Source organism: Anoplophora glabripennis, unplaced genomic scaffold (assembly GCF_000390285.2).
Source record: "Anoplophora glabripennis isolate ALB-LARVAE unplaced genomic scaffold, Agla_2.0 scaffold13, whole genome shotgun sequence".
Lineage (NCBI taxonomy): Eukaryota > Metazoa > Arthropoda > Insecta > Coleoptera > Cerambycidae > Anoplophora > Anoplophora glabripennis.
Genome location: NW_019416478.1, coordinates 681,081 through 703,607, shown reverse-complemented (window position 1 = coordinate 703,607; position 22,527 = coordinate 681,081).

Here is a 22,527-nt window from a genome sequence, read left to right as displayed (position 1 = left end):
TTCAACACTATGTATATCCTAATTAATTATTTATGAGTGATTTATTTTTGCACTCAATATTTAGTTAATTAAAAACCAAGTCTGAGTAAAAAATTACTCAATAATAGTTAAATTTAAATCATATTAGAGAAAAAGTCAACTCTAAATTGGTTTTATACCTGTATACTGTAAATTTAAAGTCACAAGTCGATCAATTGATAGTTAGCAATAACTCGAATTTAAGTAAAGCTCACTTATTTCTGATGCAATAGTTTCAGTCAGTTATACTTATATTAGGTACCTAATAGAGTGAAATTTTCACTCAAGCGGGTGTGGACAGAAATGGATACATTATTGAGTAAAATTGAGTGAATTTTGAGTGAAATACTTTCATGTTAATTGCGTGGCTTTCCAAAATTTGAATGAGATTTCAGTTTTTTGCTCAAAAATTGATTATAGTGTGATGCATCGTTTTAGAGTAAAACCATTGTTTAAAAGGCATCTTGAAACTATGCATAATTTGTTGAAATTAAATAATATATTATGTACGTTTCTTCAGAACAAAAATATTAATTTAACTAATAACAACTTTTATTTTTTAATAACTGTTTTATATTGCAAGTTTCTTCATGAATATGTTTTTGAATTTGCTTCGTGAGCATGTTGGTCAACTGTAACACATGAAATCTGTCAAATAAAATGTATTAATTTTTAATTTGTTTTTATTTACCGTGATTTGGTTGGAAAGTTGGTAGTGGTTACGTTTGTTTCAAACAAGTTAACAAAGTTTAGAACTGGGTAAAAGCAAATCGTTTATGAATAATCTGACGAATTAATTCACGTAGAACTTTGTTTTATTCATAAAATGTAAATCAGTGTAAAATTGCTATAACAACAAAAAAGGTATCGTGAAACAAATCATAAAATTATAAAAATTGTTGGAAATCGCCTCCGCTAATCATTATTATGTTCTTCTTATAAAAGAACCCGTTCTTGCAATAATTCCAGGTGTAAATTGTATTATGAAAAAAATCTAAATTGTTTAGATTTGGAGATCTAGAAGGCCATGGCTGTGGTGTACCCCTACCCCCTACCTGTCCATTTACTATGATAAACCTTATTCAATACTAACCAAATATTCTCGAACTAAAACAATGTTCTGGAGTGCCATTGTACCTCAATCACATTTGATTACTTAAAAAGAGAGGAAGATCCAGCAAAATAGTCAGTTCAATTCTATAAAAAATCGGAAATTGCAGACTGAATTTCTAGAAAAATGTGCCTCATCCAAAAAAGGTTTGCTTATAAAAATTTGTGTTTTCAATAATTTTTTGTAACAAAAACTTACACAGTCCGGAGAGATACGCACCAAAAGTGAGTACACTTTTTCAATATGGTAAGGATATAACTGTTGCTCTTCCAAATCCTTGAAATGGTTCAGGTTTGAATCAGTTTTTCTCGCGATGTTCTGTAATTCTGTTTAAAACAGCTTCAATGCTGATGATGATCTAATTTCTACGCCAAACTGCCTTTTTCGAGTAATGCATTAGCATTGGCAAGACCATAAATCTATTTAAGAACTGTCAGTCATTCAACAAGTTTTACCTGATGATATCCACTGCAACCCAAAGGAGGTGAACATAAAGTTTAAGTCAGCTAAGAAAGTCAGAAAAAAAAAGAAAAAGATTATCTCCAAGTTAGCTGTCAAAAGTCAGGTTAGAATTTGATTTGAAGTTTCAAGACAATTGGGTAGTTCATGTTATATCCACCTAGTTTGCAGCACTGGAATAAACAGATAAATCAAGATACCGGGCGACCAAACAAATACAAGAGAAATCCAAATAACGAGTAGCTCAGAGAAAAGTGAAAGGAAACAACTTAAAAGGATCTCAAACTAGAGACATGTAACTGTGAGTTAGATAAGAATTAGTGTTTCTAAAAAGATTGGTACAGATTTTAGCTAGAGGTTAGCGAAAGTAGTTTTTTTTTCCAAACGCATGATTCAGGAATTTCCAAATTGTTTCTGCTAATAAAATCATAAATATAAAAATAGTTTTACAATAAAAAATAATAATATCAAATAAAATAATAATTTTAGACTACTTTTAGTTTATTTGAAGTGTTTTTATAAAATCGCCTTAGCAGGCCTCTTAAAAAATCTGCTTGTTTGAAAGACCCTTTATACACCGTGTCCCATTTTATCGATCACCCCGAATAACTTTGCAGATTGACATCCAATTAAAAAACTTCCAGAATAAAAGTTGTAAGGTTTTAAGGGGCCATATAAATGAGGGCGTAGCGATTTTTTGCAAAAATGTCGACTTTCAAATAGCAATAATGCCACCTCGATTAAATTTCTACAATCAGAAAAAGATCTACATTTTTGGACTCAAAAAAAAATAAATAAATATTCGGTAGATTTTTCGCATATTTCCAATTATTTTGCAATACGCGCACAATACATAGGAAAGTACAACTCTTCGAGAAATTTTTAAGTCCAAGATGGGTCACGTTAGTTCATTACTGAACTGATTTATTGAAAATTAAAAAAATGCATTTTTTTCGAAAAACTAAATTCTTGCAAAAACTACCAAATATTTTCAATGTTACAAAAATGAACTTATTCTACTTGCCAAGGATATTCTGAAAGTTTCGTAAAACAGTCTTTTTCCGTTTAAAAGGTATAGAAGTTTAAAGAAAATGCGAGATTTTTAGCCGTTTTTGCAGTAACTAATATACAGGGTGGGCCATTAGTGTGAGAAAGTAAAATAACTCCCTAATTACTCATAGTACAGAAAAAAATTTTATATAAGAGTAATGCAGAACCAAGAAACCTAAACTACAAAATTAATTTTATACATACAGGCTGATGAGTAACAACGGGACACGCCAAATATTTCATTTTATAAATGGAACACCCTGTACATTTTTAAACATATGGATTTCCGAGAAAATTTTATATATGGCAATATAAACAGTTTATCACTTCAGTGCGGGGTTGCCAAGTTATGTAGAAAATTCTTCGAATTTTGGAAAAAACATGACCTCGAAGAAGTTGTATTAACACTTGGAACAAAATAATTAGACAGAGTTATAGGCAAATGTTAGACAAAGGCTCCTATATTAGCTAATATCGATATTTTATACAGGGCATTTTTTATAATACTATCATTTTTAGAAAGTTTAAACTTGATTTTCTAAAATTTTTCAAATGGAACACCCTGTATTTTATTATTCTATTTTATTTACATATCGGTCCACTTCAACTTTCATTAAGCATGTTTTATATCGAAAATTGTTAGTTTTTAACATATAGTAACATTTCTGAAAAAAACTTAATTTTTATTATTTTATAGAATACCACAAATAATTAACTAGTAAAATTAACTCAAAATGGAATGATAAATTATGAACTGACAAGTTGACACAATGTGACAGTTTTTTCCAAAGCCATTTCGTGCGACCGAAAATAATAAAAATTAGGTTTTTCCAGAAACGTATATCTTAAAAATTAACAACTTTAGGTGTAGAACATACTTAATAAAAGTTGAAGTGGACTGATATGTTAATAAAATAGAATAATAAAATACAGGGTGTTCCTTTTGAAAAATTTGAGAAAATCAAGTTTGGACTTGAGCGTATTATAAAAAATGGCCTGTATAAAATATCGATATTAGCTAATATTGGAGTCTTTGCCTAACATCTGCCTATAACTCTATCCAATATTTTTGCTCCAAGTGGTAGTAGTTGAAAGTTAATACAACTTCTTCGAAGTGTTTTTTTCCAAAATTCTAAGAATTTTCTACATAACTTGGCAACCCCGCACTAAAATATTAAACTGTTTATATTGCCATATATAGAATTTTCTCAGAAATACATACGCTTAAAGATATACAGGGTGTTCCATTTTAAAAATGTAATATTTGGCGTGTCCCGTTTTTACTCATCGCCCTGTGTGTTTCAAATTAATTTTGTCCTTTAGGTTTTTTGATTCAGTACAACTTTTATATAAACTTTTTTCTGTATTATGAATAGCAAGGGAGTTATTTTACTTTCTCACACTAATGGCCTACCCTGTATTTATTTACCAATTGTCATCGGGATGGGCTCAAAATTTGTTATAAAAAGTTCTTCAACTTTGTCTAAAACATTTTTTTCAATTTTTTTTTTAAATGAAAAAAATTTGTTTTTGTGAACTTTGGACGCCATTTTGAAAATGAAGCCCTAAAATTCAGGTGGGGTAAAGTATTCATTCAATTCTGTTTACTGTTTACTAAATTTTGGTACGTAAAAAAATCTAATTTGATTGGACTAACAGATAATAAGTTCTTCCACCGGCAGTTTTTTAAATTTCTTCGGCATATGTAAAATTCCAGTCTGCTCAAAAATAAGCGTGATACAATGTCTGGTGTCCACGGAAAGTCACAACGTACCACACTATGAAATATATCGCAATCCAATAACTCCCGTCGCACGGCCGGCGGACGTACATACACTTGCAAATTTCACGGAACCCATTCGGCCAAACCACCCGTTAAAATCGTCCACATACCGCCATTTTATTATATTTTATAACGCGAAATTTTAATATCCGGCGGAACTCCGCCGGTCGTAAAATTCGATTTTTGCAAAAACACCGAGCGAGTTATTCATGGATTCTATCGGGCAATTTTGATAAATTATCACCTCATACTTTACGGGAGAAGAATCGCGCACGATGGATGCCCTGAGGAGGCAGCGTTTTGCTATACCGTCAGATATATGTTACCCATTAACGAAGTAAATGACCGGCATACATCTCGAAAAGCTATACAAGCTGTCGCGAGACGGGAGCCACCGCCCGACCGGAATTTATGTAATTATTTTTCAATCTCTTTATTTTACGTTTGATCCCTTTGTGGAGGTTTCTATCAGCGAAGGAAACATGTGTCTATTTGAGTCAGAATTATGGCTTTAAGGGGATGCAAACCTTCTGAAAGCACCGGTTTGGTTAGAAGTTGCACCAGAGAGCGGTATTGCACGAAGTTTTCAAAATGATTTTCCCCAATTTCCGTTTTACGAAGTTATTACTAAATATTTCCAAACAAAAATTGTGTGGACATTAATAAAATTGTTCACCGTTACTAAGAAAGTTACTTATTCTATTCTAAACTGATATATATTCGAGGGAAAATAGTTATTTACACTATAAAGGAGGTAAGTATTATTATTTACCAGTCGAGGACGATTTTGCGCCCGAGCGGAGCGAGGGATGGCAATAGAGTCCGAGACTGGTAAATTATACTTAACTGCTGCGTGGTGTATAACTCTTTATCTGTTCCTACAGTTCTTTATGGTTCATGAAATAAAGATTAGGTTTTATTTTTTGACATGTCTTAATCAACTCATTTTGACATTATTCGAATTCTTGCAAAGTCACCTTGGTTGTTCGGCATTGCAGGAGCATGCCGTTCTGATGAGCTATGCAAACTTACTATGGACAACGTCAATTTCAAAAATGTTAATGACATTATTGTAGTTACAATACCAGATTCTAAAAATGGTATGTCACGTACGTTTACAATTACTTCTCGTCAGGGTTCTGTTTCTCACCTAGAAATTCTCAAGAAATATATCAAGATTAGATTGGAAATTAAAACTGAAATTTCACGCTTTTTTATGCGCTGTCAAGCAGGTAGATGTTACAACCAGCCACTCGGCAAGAATACCCTTTCTATGATTACTAATAAGATTTCACAGTTTTTGAAACTAGAAAATCCTGAAACATATACAGGCCATTCATTCCGAAGAACATCGGCAACCTTACTGGCTACTACAGGAGTTGATGTATTAGCAGTCAAGAGACATGGGGGGTGGAAATCAGCCACAATTACAAAAAGTTATGTTGCTGACAATTCAAGTAACAAAAATGAAATAGTTAACAGGATTTTTTACAATGGCACTTCAACTCTAGTAGTACGTCGCATCATGCTGTTTTAATGGATCAGTCAGATAATATTGAGCCTCCGGTGACGAAATAGAGCGAACAATTCATTTTGAGAAAAATGTGACGATTAGTAAACGCGATGGGAATAATTATCCAGATTTTATAAATGTTACTAAATGTAATAACTGCACAATTACTATAGATATTCATTTATAATAATTAATAAAATGTAATGTTCATCAAATATTTCTATTTATTTATTCATAAAAGATGTATTTCCCTAGGGAAATGTATTTCCCGTTGTCCATAGCAACTTCCACTTCTATGGTAAGATGCGAATGTTACGGCGAAATGTGAACAAATTAACCTGAAGTTATACAGAGTGTCCCATTTTAAATTACGGACCTTAATAACCCGTCAGGGAAGCCACCTGTCCGAAAATAACCCTTACGAAAGTAGTTGGGTTCGTAGGGCGACCCATCGGATGGCGTCCTTCAATTTGACCTTGACGAAGAAGAGGAGCCGTAAGTACCGATCTAAACCTAAACGAACGTATCTGTCAAAACGTAAACGAGCCTTAAATACCTATCTAATCGTAAAATATTGCACTCTCTGAATCTGGGGTCAAAAACAGAGGTTCCTATTTAAAAAATTAGACATGACCTTCAAATGACCTTGAAGGTCAAGGTCAAATGGAAGGTCACCGTCCGATGTCCCCCTCCGAACCCAACAACTTCCCTGACGAGATTTTGTTCATTAATATTGAGTTTTCAAAAAAGTGCTCTAAGAATTTTCAAGAAATGTCCCGTTCATGAAGACCCCCTCAATGTTTTGCTGATAATTTCCCGTTACCCTATATAAAAAATCTTTAATAACTTGACTTTTAAATAATAATGCAGAAAACAATAAAAACCGGTTGTAAGATTTTATGGTTTTCATTTCTTTGGACCCTAGATTGCTTAAAGAAAGTTGTTGATATTATCGTTTCCTATCACTTTTTCCCATATGTACTTATTTCCGGAACACCCTACTTTCTATATTGGCAAAATGTTTCGAAATTAATTCATCAGGAAGAAAATTAAGCTCGATAAAAACGGAATTGCTAAAATATAGATCTTCAAACTTACGCGGGCCTATTTCAACAAGAGTCAGATGCAAACTTCAAAAGGTTTTGCATCCCCTTTAATGAGAAATTTTATAATTGCTTGGCATCTGGAATAATTTGACGTTTCAGTTAACACTGAACAAATAAATCAAAGCTGAAACGCCCCTCCTGAAAATTCTAAGGAAGGGCGGAATTTTGATATAGGTACATAATAGAATTTTCCTGCGTACTGCCAATTTGCACAGAAGAGAATATGTAATTTCGATTAAACTTCTAGATTGAATTTTTGAAATTTTGAATTTATAAAAACATATTTTAAGTTTTCAAATGTTGATCTGTTTTAGCTGAAGAAGTCACTAAAAGATATATGGTAGACGTATAAGTTTCTTTAAAAAATACGTAATATTACAATAATTTAGTATACCTATACATTCCTTTCCGTTATTTTTCTTCATTATTCATTAGAATTTTATAAAAAAATAATGTTCTTGAATTTGATTGAATTAGCTTGATACCTTAAAAAAGAGTAAAAAGATGTATCAGTTAACATATCGTAGCTATCAATCATTTTCTGAAATGCTTAGTCATCCTAGTATTAAAAACATTCACTAAATATTTGAGAACAAAATAATATGTCTTTTATTTGCAACTTTTAATAATGTAAATATGTTTTCCTTTCAATTCTGGAAGCATCATTATTACATTAATTTTATATTTGGATTCTGTTTTAACAACTGATTGCGAGGAACGTTTTAAGATCAAAGGGATACAGCGTATAATTCGTAAAAACGATGTAAATTTATTTTACGGTGTTCTTAAAATCGCTCTCCCTTGTGATACACAAAAAACTGAAATCAAAGAGAAAGGTATAACGTTTTTAAAATAATCCCGGGAATATTGCTTCTTTAGCCTCGTATACGCAATTATGTTTCTCCGTTTGATTTATTGGATCCGTGTCTCAGAAGTCCTAAAACTACGTCCCTTTTTAGTGATTAAGTAAATATTTCAGAACAATTTAATCGTTTGATTGTAGTTATTTCAGAATCAATTTGCTGCTAAGTCTGTAAATGAGACAAAGTTTGGGTAAATGAAAACTTAGTTAAATATTTTCATAGAAAGAAAACTATTCCAGCCAAGTGAATTAGAAGAACTAAATCAAAATTGACGCTAAGATTTCCAGATTTAACACTAATTGATTTATTCTGACCGACCGTGGTACAAGAATTAAGTAACTTTCTGTACATTGACGAAGCAGATACTTGAGTTCAGTGATTAAAAATTAATTTACTGGTTTTAACCCAAGACTGTTAATTATTATTCTTCTTGCTTCTCCTATATTCTTCATCTTCTTTCATATATAACGAAAAATCTGCTTTTGTATTTCCGATTACAGTAATTAATCCGATTATTAGTAATGGAAATTTTTTATTTGATATCAAAACTTATATTTGGTTAAAATACGACTGTTTGTAAAATTTACTACAAATTAGTTTTTTGGTTTAGCTAATGTTATAGTTAATAGTAGGAAATGTATGTATAAACGTATATAGTTCTGCGTAAAATGCTTTGTAGGCATGGATTCAATGTTCCTTTTCACTGAACCGAAAAACACATCATATACTTTGTAGGTTAATATTTTACTCACACTCAAGTTAATTCTGACGCTCATTTTTTTTTAAATAACTACAAAAAAATTATCCCATTTTTTATTATTCGGAATAAAATACAATTTTAATTTTTCATCTATAAGCTATAATATAATCTACTAATCTATATACAGGGTGTCCGGAAAGCTCACGTCAAAAAATAAATTCAAATTATCTTCATTAGAATAATTATTCTACATTTGTCTTGTCGAGAAAGTATTTGATACTTCTAGCACATTTGATATTTTAACGTAATTTTCTTCAAAATGTAAGTAATCCGCAAATATCTGAAAAAATTGAAACTGTAACACCTACAATGAATATATCGGTGAAAAGAGCAATTGATTTTCTATAATATGATGCAGAAAAATACAGGATGTTCCATTTGAATTTAAAAAGTATTCTGTTTTAAGTTTTCAAAATGTAACGTGAAAAATGAGACACTTAGTATAATATTCTTTAGGTAATTTTGATAGCGGAAGGTAGTGCATCTTATGTTCTTTGTGTATTTCGAAAAGCAAATGAAAGCTCCCAGAACGAAGAAAGATATAAGGAATTTTCGAAAGCTTGCTTCTATCAATTTTTTTGTAAAATGACGATCATCTCGAAAACTGTTAAATTTAGGTACATGGAAGGAAGCTTTAACATATTTGACTTATTTTTAATTTATTTTATCGATAATGCAATAATACCCTTAGGGTGTTCCATTTAAAATAACGAAGTTGACAGCTACTTCCGGTATAACCGGAAGTTCTACGTTGATGGCATTATTTTCATTGAAGAGAACATATCTGATAACCCCCGTGAACAGAATTTCAGAATCATATTGTCTTTGGTTCCTCTGAAACATTTAATAGGCCATTTACCGTGAAGAACTCTGTATAGGTTCTAATTGATCTAGAGTCTAGAGAAACGTATTGAAAAAGAAAAATTTTAAAAAGTTGAAATAAACAAATTCTCCCAAGGTCAGGCAAAAGCCGCTCGGGAATTCGCTCTTTTTGCATGAAATAGAGTTTATTTTTGCTGTAATTTAAACAAAAGGAGAAGTCACCCACACCTCTTTGTTTCTAAGATATGTTTTTTATAATGTTAATTGTTAAACTATTGGACGTATCTGACCGGGATTTCAGAGACAAAGAAAGGGTCAAACTTTTACTTTCAGAAAGTTTTACATTGTTCGTGTAATACACGCGCTAGCAGCGATAAAAGTTAACGTTAATGAACGGCCTACATACGGAAGAAGGAGCGCCATGCCCGCGCATGCGCTTAAACGTCGCTCTCGTCGCGCTTAAGATTTTTGACTTGAACATTTCAAATTCGGCTCAATTTTGCAACTTATTTGCAATTTCCCAACTTAGCGTTACATTTTTCAAGTTACTTTTTTGATAATATCATTCAACATACCTTTCCCCGTCATAAAGTGCAATAAAATGTCACTAATAAATTTTTCAAGTTTTCAGGTTTTATGATCTAATTCGACTGGAGTTTAGAGGGTTCTAGAATAACCCATGAGGCTTCAGGTATATACGAGAGGCATTTGCAAAACTACTACTACTTGCACTGATTTATAGTGTGCCATGGGGAAAATGGTACCGTTTTCTCCGTGTGGCAGTTATTATAATAAGAAAAAATATTGATACCTCGAACAACATTGACATTCATTCATATAAAAGAATTTCCCACAGATTCATTTTGGCTTAGAATTTACCATTTTTCCACATATCCATAAGTTCCTATCTTAACCCTTACAATCCCCGAGACATATAAGAACGGTTATATCGCCATTCAAATAAGCTTTACGGTTGGCGCTACTCGCCTGAAGGCGCTTAAGAATTCCACCACCGCTCGCCCCCATCAATTCGCTTAATAAAGAAATCATCCAAAGGGATTACACTCCCCCGATGCTCCATTACTAGCCACGTAAAGGTAATAGTGTAATAACTGGCATAATTGCTAACGGTTTATATCCCTCCGTCCCTCAAGGTGTCCCCCAAGACATTGCCGCCTCCGAGAAAGCACCCGCTTAGCCCTTCCTGTTACCCCGGGGGTTGAGGCAGCGGGCGGGCGGGGAGAACAACGACGCTGGGTCGCGCGCTAAATCGCCTGTAAGTTATGAAACGAGAAGATTATTTAGGCCTAAACACCCGGGACGTTAATATCGTATAAGGCTCGTAAATATGAGTGGTTTCACGCCATACGTAACGTTGATAGCTGCGAAGGAAGAAAGTTAATGATCTGGAGTTACATATATCGCTTTCAGTTAAAGAAATTGTCATTTTCCAGAACTGTAAAAAAATTATTGACTACACAGGTCGGAAAAGTGGACTATTTAGTAACTAACAAGCCTTTTTATGATACTTTGGCACAATTGCTTCATTTACATACCTCACCAGATCAGTAAAAAGTTTTTTCGGTTTCACACCAAAGCTGAAAGAAAAAATAGATAGAAAAATATTGTACACTATATCCATATGAGTAAAATAAACAAGAGGATTTTATTGAATAGGGCGGACGGATCATGCATTCACTGAGGCCATCTCGCGCTGGTGCAGTAAAACATTGTCTTTTATAGAAATTGTTAAACAGAAATCTGCAACCACAGATCTAATTTGTAGGCTTTTTTTCATGACTGAGTATTGGTGAATATCTGACTTGTAGGTAGCTACTATTTCTATCTCTTTTGATCTTAGTTGTCATATGATAGTTTAAATCTCTTCATTTTTTCACACTTCACATACTACAACATACCACTACACTCGCGAAAAAAGCCTTATTTGTATTTCCAATCNAAATAGGGTGTTCCATTTAAAATAACGAAGTTGACAGCTACTTCCGGTATAACCGGAAGTTCTACGTTGATGGCATTATTTTCATTGAAGAGAACATATCTGATAACCCCCGTGAACAGAATTTCAGAATCATATTGTCTTTGGTTCCTCTGAAACATTTAATAGGCCATTTACCGTGAAGAACTCTGTATAGGTTCTAATTGATCTAGAGTCTAGAGAAACGTATTGAAAAAGAAAAATTTTTAAAAGTTGAAATAAACAAATTCTCCCAAGGTCAGGCAAAAGCCGCTCGGGAATTCGCTCTTTTTGCATGAAATAGAGTTTATTTTTGCTGTAATTTAAACAAAAGGAGAAGTCACCCACACCTCTTTGTTTCTAAGATATGTTTTTTATAATGTTAATTGTTAAACTATTGGACGTATCTGACCGGGATTTCAGAGACAAAGAAAGGGTCAAACTTTTACTTTCAGAAAGTTTTACATTGTTCGTGTAATACACGCGCTAGCAGCGATAAAAGTTAACGTTAATGAACGGCCTACATACGGAAGAAGGAGCGCCATGCCCGCGCATGCGCTTAAACGTCGCTCTCGTCGCGCTTAAGATTTTTGACTTGAACATTTCAAATTCGGCTCAATTTTGCAACTTATTTGCAATTTCCCAACTTAGCGTTACATTTTTCAAGTTACTTTTTTGATAATATCATTCAACATACCTTTCCCCGTCATAAAGTGCAATAAAATGTCACTAATAAATTTTTCAAGTTTTCAGGTTTTATGATCTAATTCGACTGGAGTTTAGAGGGTTCTAGAATAACCCATGAGGCTTCAGGTATATACGAGAGGCATTTGCAAAACTACTACTACTTGCACTGATTTATAGTATGCCATTGGGAAAATGGTACCGTTTTCTCCGTGTGGCAATTATTATAATAAGAAAAAATATTGATACCTCGAACAACATTGACATTCATTCATATAAAAGAATTTCCCACAGATTCATTTTGGCTTAGAATTTACCATTTTTCCACATATCCATAAGTTCCTATCTTAACCCTTACAATCCCCGAGACATATAAGAACGGTTATATCGCCATTCAAATAAGCTTTACGGTTGGCGCTACTCGCCTGAAGGCGCTTAAGAATTCCACCACCGCTCGCCCCCATCAATTCGCTTAATAAAGAAATCATCCAAAGGGATTACACTCCCCCGATGCTCCATTACTAGCCACGTAAAGGTAATAGTGTAATAACTGGCATAATTGCTAACGGTTTATATCCCTCCGTCCCTCAAGGTGTCCCCCAAGACATTGCCGCCTCCGAGAAAGCACCCGCTTAGCCCTTCCTGTTACCCCGGGGGTTGAGGCAGCGGGCGGGCGGGGAGAACAACGACGCTGGGTCGCGCGCTAAATCGCCTGTAAGTTATGAAACGAGAAGATTATTTAGGCCTAAACACCCGGGACGTTAATATCGTATAAGGCTCGTAAATATGAGTGGTTTCACGCCATACGTAACGTTGATGGCTGCGAAGGAAGAAAGTTAATGATCTGGAGTTACATATATCGCTTTCAGTTAAAGAAATTGTCATTTTCCAGAACTGTAAAAAAATTATTGACTACACAGGTCGGAAAAGTGGACTATTTAGTAACTAACAAGCCTTTTTATGATACTTTGGCACAATTGCTTCATTTACATACCTCACCAGATCAGTAAAAAGTTTTTTCGGTTTCACACCAAAGCTGAAAGAAAAAATAGATAGAAAAATATTGTACACTATATCCATATGAGTAAAATAAACAAGAGGATTTTATTGAATAGGGCGGACGGATCATGCATTCACTGAGGCCATCTCGCGCTGGTGCAGTAAAACATTGTCTTTTATAGAAATTGTTAAACAGAAATCTGCAACCACAGATCTAATTTGTAGGCTTTTTTTCATGACTGAGTATTGGTGAATATCTGACTTGTAGGTAGCTACTATTTCTATCTCTTTTGATCTTAGTTGTCATATGATAGTTTAAATCTCTTCATTTTTTCACACTTCACATACTACAACATACCACTACACTCGCGAAAAAAGCCTTATTTGTATTTCCAATCTTTCAATCAACAGAAAATACAGAAATAGAATGTTTGAGGTTACATGGTAGAACTAAACGTTGTGCTCGAAATTGCAAAAGCATTTCCTACTATATTATGAATATCTGTAATACGTTCTATAGAAGTAAAAGTTTTTTTCAGAATTACAAAAGACAGACAATTACTGTGGATAGAATCAGTTCGAAAATTATGTAAATCAGAATTTACTCCGACAAAGACATCGTTATTTTTGTGAAGACCATTTTGAGTTAAAATGTTTAAAAAACAGTAATAATAATGTGTCGACATTATTTTTAGGATCAACTACAAGTTCACCTATTAATTGTAATAATATCACCAATATAAAAAACCAGTTTTTGCTTGTACCTTGAAACTAGTTGGAAATATCAAAAAATCGCACCTGGTTTTGATTGGCAATCGACTGCAAAAGGTCCGAAGTCAGTATGTCGAAAATAAATTTCGGAAACAAGAGGTGCGTGACGTCATATTAAAAAAGGCCTTAAAACTCGGTGCGTTGAATCGAAAAAACAATATAAAAAATCTCCCCTATGGTCCTGGTTTTGATTGTCCGTCCTGCGTTGAATGCAAAAGGTCCGAAGTCCGTATTCGAAAATAAATTTCGGAAACAAGAGGTATGTGACGTCATATATTAAAAAGGCCTTATAACTCAGAAACGATGCGTTGAATCGAAAAAATAATTTAAAAAAATCTTTCCTACACCCGTGGTTCTGATTGTCCGTTCTGCGTTGAATGCAAAAGGTACGAAGTCCTTATGTCCAAAAACAAAGAGTTAGTCAAAATTGAAACAGCGGTAGCGAACGCATTATCTTATCTCTGAAGATTTGTTACGTTTTTTTTTTAATAAATTTCGTATTCAAGTATCCCTTGAGATTTCAACAATTTTATTCAATAAAAAATTAAGGTACTTATGGAAATTTTTTTGAACACCCTAAGTCACAAATATGAGCACTACCAATGACATCCATGATATGCAACACTTGTGTCAAGAATTATTTTAACTATCTGGAGAAATCACCAGTAAGAGAGCAATACCCATCTAAGGATACACGGTATATTTATTGGTTAGCCATATTACCACGTTGACTGCAATCTTTTAAATGATAAAATACAGAATATTCAGTAGAAAATATGTGATTTGCTTCATTTTTACACAACCTGTATAATACAATTTTTTTAACATATGCGTTCTTCTTCTTCTTCTTCTAATGGTTGGTCCTAATAAGTCCCATAGCACTGCGGCCTGATTAGGCCTATTGTGCGTCCCACTAGTAGTACTATTCAGCAAATAGATTTGTCCTTTTTACAAAGTCCAAAAGCTTCCTTGCTGACACTTCTCTCAGTTCCTTGGGTTCCAAATAGGGTCCCCCAAGGAGCGCCATTCTGCTACGTGCAAATCCCGGGCACTCGCCCAGGATATGCAGAGAAGTTTCATCCGCCGATTCACAGCCTCAGCAGACCGGACTGTCTACAAGCTTTAGCTTATGTAGATATTTCCTAAAGTGACAGTGTGCCGTTATGAGTCCTGTCACTCTCCTGAGCCGGATTGTGTTCTCCATGAGCTCCTTAGTATGACTATGTCCTGGCCTTGAAGTCCAGTATTTCCTGTGTTCTGTCTCAGTCCATTTGCCCAGAGCCCGCCTGCCCACACTGGGAGATGTGCCACAGAAGGGCTGCGGTCCAATGAACTCTGTCTCGGATCCCTTCCTAGCAAATTCATCCGCTCTCTAATTTCCAGAGATGCCTTTGTGCCCTGGCACCCAACACAGTCTGACTGTATTGTTGGTGGCCAGTTCAGTCTGCATTTGTAAACAATCCCACACCAGTTCTGAACTTATCTTGTGTGCACCTAAAGCTTTAATTGCAGCTTGACTATCAGAGAAGATACAAGTATATATGAGTTTACGTTTATAACCTCTACGTACATTCTCCGCCAGACACGCCATTATCGCGAAAATTTCTGCTTGGAATACGGTAGGGCACTCCCCCAGACTGTAGCTTGCACTCCATCTGGGTCTGAGTCCATATATTCCTGCACCCGTTCCTCTGGTCATTTTGGACCCATCTGTAAACCATACTAGGCTCCACCTTTCCAGGGTATTAAACCTTTCCTCCCATTTGCTTTGATCCTCTATTCGAGTTTGAAATGGCTTGTGGAAGTGAAACCTTGGAACCATCTTGTCAGATACCATCCCAAAAGTTGGTTCCGACATAGATGTGTCTATGATCCTGGAATAGGAACTAACCCTCCAGTCGTTGTTATTCCTGAGTCAACATATGCGTTAATGTCGTACCAAATTGGAAGTCGACGCACAAATCTAAAAACGTTAATTTCAAGTTTTTGTATTCTTCCATTTCAAGGTAAATTTTTATAAATAAACAATTAACTAGTTAAATTCATAGTTTTAATTCTAACTTGATTTATTTTATTTAGCATTTAACACAAATGTCATTTCCAAACAAAAAATAAGTTTCATAACAACTCTTCAATTACATACGTAAATGCATTATATATCTATGCCCACACTGCTACACATTGGAACCGCTAGTCCTGCTACCTATTACCTAGTAGAAGAGTTACCATGTCAAATTTTATTACTGGATGCCAGCTCACAATCAGAAGAGCCTGCATCCTTTTTAGGTTGCCAATTTCCAGCATTTAACACGCGGTCTGGAGCAAAGCTACGTTGTCTGTAGTATTACTATGATTTTATAGATAGAATTGAGTGAAATTAAGGAGAAAATGGTTGTTGTATAGGAATTTAATTAAAATGTAGCGGAATTAACTAAAATTTCGTTATAAATGTTCTATAAATAAGTTGGCAAAGTTTCTCGATTAAATAAATATCACCTAACTTCCAATTGAAATAATTTATGAAACGAAAAAAATGTAAAATTATATCCTTAATTCAGTTTTACTTTTGTAACAATTTAAATTCACATGAAGTGACGCAATAGCCAGTGTGTATTTTTAAAAACATTTTTTTATTAATGCAATTTCACTGTATTTTGTCACCATTACAAAAATTGACAAAAGTTGTTTCTGATTTCGGTGCTTGTCCACTTGAATTGTTCACCGCGACCGACCAAAAAATAAACAAAACGCCCCTTTAATGACTGCGTTGTTCTCAATTTGTATAAAGGCAATTCAGACTGCACATTATATCTCCCCTATCATCAGATTTCTGCTGCACCAGAACGAAACGGTCGCAATAATTCGCCCATAAATACCCAGTTTTAGCAGTTATCTCTTTACTGGGACATATTATAGAAAACAAACGTCGCAAAAAGACCACTAACTAATTTAGCACCTAACGAATAGGTACACTAACTCTTCGCAAATGTACCGGATATAAAATAACCGGAGATTGCAAAATAATTATATAAATTTTCCCCGAAGGCCTGGCCCGCATCTCGACAGCTGGTATATTGGTTTGTAAGATGTATGTCGGCCATTCGGATCTGTAATGGCAATGTTTATCTGATAACGTAATAAAACTCTTGCAACGAGAGGAAGGGTTTAATTTCAAACGTTGCGCCTCGAATAATAATAGGCCGCCTCCTTCCCCGCACAATTCTACTACTGGGCCAGTTCTTGAGATTACAATGAGGGTACAGAAATGTTTCTGTAACTTTATGTGTGAATGTTGAATAAAGGTAGCAATTTTCGTTCTCTTTTTTTCTCGGGAAACGAGAAACAAAAACATATACAGGGTGTTCTGAAAGTCCGTCAGGTGGTGTTTCTACGGATTAAAATAATAGTAGTATGTAATGAAAATTTATTTCGAATTTGCAAACAAATCAATATCAAAGAAATTTAAACATTAGTGAAAATAGAAACAATATCAAAAAAACTATGTACTCTTTATTCTAGCCGATAAATGTAACCGTTTAGCGGGAAATCGTTATTAAAGTGTCATTAAACAACATCTTCTCTTGTGAAACCAGCCTCGTTAGTAACGAGCGTTCAAATAAAAACGTGGTCAAGTTGGTTCTGAAAATTTGGACGTAGGGCGTAGCGTATAGCAAATGAACTTAAACGTCATCTGTCAAAGCGCTATATCGCCGCTATCAATTTGAATATTTTCGTTTTAAAAAGCGTTTAAAATGGTGTTTTCTCAAGAACAAAAAGTGTTTATCATAGAGTCCTACTTTAGAAATGGACGCAAGATTGATGGAATATGGAAGTATTCTATTGAGGAATGTTTCATAGAATTTCAAAATCAATTTCCCGGCGTTGTTGAGTACAAAATTTTTCAAAGTGCAGTTCAGCGTTGTGTTAATGTTTTTCGTGAAACGGGCAGTGTAACAAGAAAAGAAGGAAGCGGCCGACCTAAAAAGCGGACTGAAGAATTAAAAGAAAATGTCCAACAAATAATGGAAAATGCGCCAAGAACTTCTGTACGTGTTTTATCACAAATGGTGGGAGTATCAGTCGGTACCTGCCACACAGTGTTAAAAAAAGATTTGCGTTTGTTCTCCTATCGTTTAACTTGTCAGCAAGAACTTCATGAAGTTGATTTTCCGCGACGGGCTGTATTTTGTGAATGGTTTTTAAACAACTACGGTGAACTTCATAATATCACCTTTTTTTCTGATGAAGCCTGGTTTCATTTAAGTGGTTACGTAAACTCACAGAATATGAGAATGTGGTCTTCTGAAAAACCAGATAACTTTTTTGTCGAGGGCCCTCTACACGCTCAAAAAATTGGAGTTTGGTGTGCTCTCAATCGAAGGAGGATTTATGGACCTATTTTTTTTAATGGTACTCTTACTGCGCAAAGGTATAGAGAAGAAATTATCGCTCCTTTTGTTAACCAGCTGGAAGAAAACGAAATTACAAACTTTTACTTTCAACAAGATGGCGCAAGGGCACATACGGCAGGCGAGACGATGAATATGTTGAGGGAAGTTTTCCAAAATCGACTAATAAGTCTCAATGCTGAACATGAATTTCCACCGAGGTCATGTGATATTACGCCGTGTGATTTCTTTTTGTGGCCTTACCTTAAAAACACTATTTTTGAACTGCCTATTCCTGATTTAAACCATCTGCAGGCTCGACTTATAGACAAGATTCGTGAAATTAACAATACCCCGAGCATCTTAGAAAATGTCTTTAATTCTTTGAGGAACAGGTGTGAAAAGTGCTTGGAACAAGGAGGGGGACACTTTCAGCAGCTGCTTTAATTTATTGTTATAACAAGGAGGGGGACACTTTCCGCAGCTCCTTTAATTGTTTGTTATTGTTATCACGATTATTCTTTAAAATAAAGTTATATAGTCATTAACGTTATTGAAACTGACAGCTGCTATACAGCTCGTTGAGAAATGAGGTTAAGTTGGTCGCTATAAGCTACTCCCTACGTCCAATGTGTCAGAGCCAACTTCGACCACGTTTTTATTTGAACGCTCGTTATATAAAACATTATTAGTAAATTCAGTATCCTCATCTTATTTTTCCACAATGCTATTACAGAGTTGAAAAACAAATTATTATGGTGAAAAATCAAACTTATACCTGGTTGAAACAATTTTTTTACAATTCGTAACACCAAAATTACTAATGACATTTATTTGAAGCAGACTAATAGAGAGAAAATTTCTTAGTTTCGGCATTCCGGGCTACATTATATACCCATAAATTACATTATCTCAAGGGCAAATAAACACTTGGCTGGCGTATTCCGTGTGAACAGCTGAGGTTTGATTCAAAGCAACCACGATAGTTTTCAGTTCATAATAAAATATATATTGATTCCTATTGTTACTATACTTAAAAAATAAACAAGTGTTACATAATTAATGAGCCAATAAAGTTATGATACAGGATCTACAGTAACAATTTACGTGTTATTTTCAGAAGATAATGTAAACATGCACAATTCCACACCATTCGACTCGAGTTACTTTTGTTGAGTGTGTGTTCGCCACACAAACAGTAACCTAGCAAAACACTCAAGCAGAAATTAATAATGATAAATGAAATACACAAAAATAAATAGTCTGTTGATGGTTTCCAGTGATGAAAAACATTCAAATTCACAGTTAGATGTACTGCCTTCGCTTCGTCACCGTTTACCGGCACTATCTCCCTTCACATGCATTGTAGATTGCCTACAATTCAGGTGCCTGTAATACATGATTACAGTGGCGGTGTAGACAAGTATTAAAGTGCATTTTAAAAACTAATTGTAACTAAAAATTCAGATTCGTATTCGGGGGAATATCTATTGCTACAATTTATCATGTTAGTATCAGTTTTTAGATTTATTTTATGAAATTTATGTCGTATATCACAGAGTACATGAAAATCTCATTAAAACGAATTAAATGATCCATTCTTTTATCCAGTCAGGTGGCCCGCGCGGCGACGTGCAGACAGAGCCGGCCACGAAAATCGATTTAGGGCCAGAAAAACCACCGACGGAGGCCGGCGAGAGCCGTCTGCCCGTTTGATTTGTGCCACGGCCCCTTAATGAACCGACGCTATTTTGCATAAACCGACTTTTTGCCAGGCGACCGGCCGCGCCCGGTCGACTGAGATAAAACACGGCCAACTATCGATGCCCGACATAAAATAAGGCATTATCCCGCGAGTTCGGGCGACCGCCGATGGAATATTGATGTCGCATTACCGCTGCAATCTGCTCTCCAACTTAACCGCTAATCGCGGTGGACTGTGCCCTCGCCAGGACTGTTCGGGAAGTTCGAATTTTCCACTTACCTAGATCGCGGCACTCGCACGATTCGAGTGGATTAAGGGAGTCGATCCGGTTCGAATTGTTCTTATTTGAGTCGTTTGAGAAAGAAAGGAACCCGGTTGATTCACCTCTAGCGATTTATCGATGTAAAGGGGAGGAGTACATTGATCGACAAGTGAAAACTTTTTTTTTAGTAACGTTGACAATGTTAACTGGCCATAAATCTCTAAATGTATCCAAATTTTCGCTCAATTTTCCAATCGCAAACGAAAATTTCAACAAGGTTTCCAAAAGAAAAAAGCGCCCTCCTTTCAAAGTCCGGAAAATATAAAGTGCTCCGCAATAAAAAAACACATAATTAGTAAATCACCCGTTTCAGACCACTAGATGGGCAAAATCCAGAAAGGCTACTTGTCCAAACTTAAGACGGACTTCGCTACAAGATCTCTCCAGATGCATCAAGGTACGCGATCGAACGTCGACCCTGGTAACCAACAGTTTGTTAACCAGAACCAGAACCTAGCCAATATGACACAAATTTTCTGATTTCCGTTATAAACAATAAAATAATATACTACTCACTCCTTATTGCTATTAGCAGAATTTTAATAGATTCATTTTTTAATAATTCATGAAATTTTTACAATTTTTTACAGACCTCAGTTCTGGAACTCTGACTACCCAGGCATTGTCCAATCCTGGAGTGAAAATCTCACAGGACATAAGCTGCCAGAAGCTTCATATTTCTCATATAAACGTCAAATTATTTTATCGTAAATCTCAAAGTTGTACTTCCCATTCAGCCCATTTCTTCTCGAATTGTTTTTCGCTGGCGCTCACAAACAAAGCCAATTTTTTAATACAAAAGCAACCTAGAATAGAACATAACTATTTGAGAACATACAACATCCTATCACATCCATTTAGAACTTCTTCTAAGAGCATCTCTTAGCTGTTGTGTGTGGCTGGCAACATTTTCGTCTTTAAAGAAATGATTTTTAATGAGTTTTCCTATTTGAGATTCAGTAAAGATGCCATGTCCTCTTTCAGTTTTGCGTCACTTAATTGCGGAAAGTTTTTCATAAGTCCCAATTTAATGTGAAAGGGAAGTGGGTCTTTTTGTGGTTCGACAAGAGGAGTATGTATATTTGACAATAGAAATGCCTGACTCAAAGGTTTTTTCGAGTCATTCTTTTTTTACAAAATATAGTTTGGTTGGTCTAACAGAAGTGTCTATCAGGTGAAACATGTAATTATATGAAGATAATGGCGAATATTTTAAGCCTTAAATCGTTGAAACTCTGCAAGTAAGGAGTTGTTCTTGAGACTACCCCTTTCCAAGAGGTTACCACATTTTTCGAAATATCCCTAAATCTGGAGAGAAGTTATTTTTTTATATTTCATAATCAAACTTACCCACAAAAAACTTGGGCTACTTGTTACCCCATTCCATCAGTTCTTACCTATTTCCAAGGTATATTTTAGTATGATAACCTACTCGTCTTGTTGAGAATAAAATAGATCTTTAAAATTTCATTTATTCCAACAATATGAACAATAAGTCACTTAAGAAGCATTTGAGCCTACGTTTATTGGAAGTTTTTTTCTTATTTTTGAAGGAATCTAGTTATGAACTTTGACAAGCTGATTATGAGATTATTTTCTACCAATTTGGAATTTATTGAAAGAAATTATCTCCTGGTCTTGTTCCTAATACAACAGAGCTAAGTTGTAGTTGAAAATTAGTGGAGATAGATATATTTGTTACAGTAACATTTTTTTAGCATAATCTCCTTTACCGGAAGTAATGGAGACACCAACCAACTTCTACATATGCATTAGCGTGTTTGTGACTGAACTAACTCAATCCTTCCGATTTAAACCGAAAGTTGGCACGGATTAATCAACCGGCATACCCTAATAGTCGCGGATTGTTCCCTTGAATCACGAATAAACGAGCGAAAGTGTAGAACATGTGCATGTATATCCTCCAGTTTATATTGAGTTATGTCGCGATGGCGCCGGATTCAAATTAGGACCGTGTTCATAGGGCCGCCCTACGCCAGGACAAGATTAGCATTCCAAATAAGAAAATGGGAAATATGAGGCATTGTGAGGGCATTAATTAAAGGGCCTCCGTCCCATAATGGATACCTCATTAGCAGTGAATGTGTTTGCTAATTTGTTGGTTTTGTGTACAATTGGAGGGAGAGCGCGGGGGTTGGGATTTGGGGGACGTGACCTTGTTTCAGACAAAAGGATTT